At 48.8% G+C, this 254-nt stretch overlaps 1 protein-coding gene across 1 annotated transcript in view; it reads right to left on the reverse strand.

The window, feature by feature from the left end:
* Window positions 1-254, reverse strand: part of LOC109919726 (tapasin) — an 11,959-nt gene that overhangs the window by 10,568 nt on the left and 1,137 nt on the right. The gene's annotated exons all lie outside the window — the stretch shown is intronic.

Raw genomic sequence — 254 nt, forward strand, 5'->3', positions numbered from 1 at the left:
TGTGTCTCTGCCTCTCTCTCTGTCTCTCTGCCTGTCACTCTGTCTCTCTGTGTCTGCTTTCTGTCTCTGTCTTTGCCTCTGTCTCTGTCTCTCTGTCTCTATCTTTGTGTCTCTCTCTGTCTGTCTCTATGTCTCTGTCTATCTCTGTCCCTCTCTCTCTGTCTGCTTCACTCTCTCTCTCTCCATCTCTCTCTCTGTCTGTCTGTTTCTGTTTCTGTCTCTGCCTCTCTCTCTCTGTCTCTGTCTCTGTCTCT

This window comes from Rhincodon typus, chromosome 47 (genome assembly GCF_021869965.1).
Source record: "Rhincodon typus isolate 14 chromosome 47, sRhiTyp1.1, whole genome shotgun sequence".
Lineage (NCBI taxonomy): Eukaryota > Metazoa > Chordata > Chondrichthyes > Orectolobiformes > Rhincodontidae > Rhincodon > Rhincodon typus.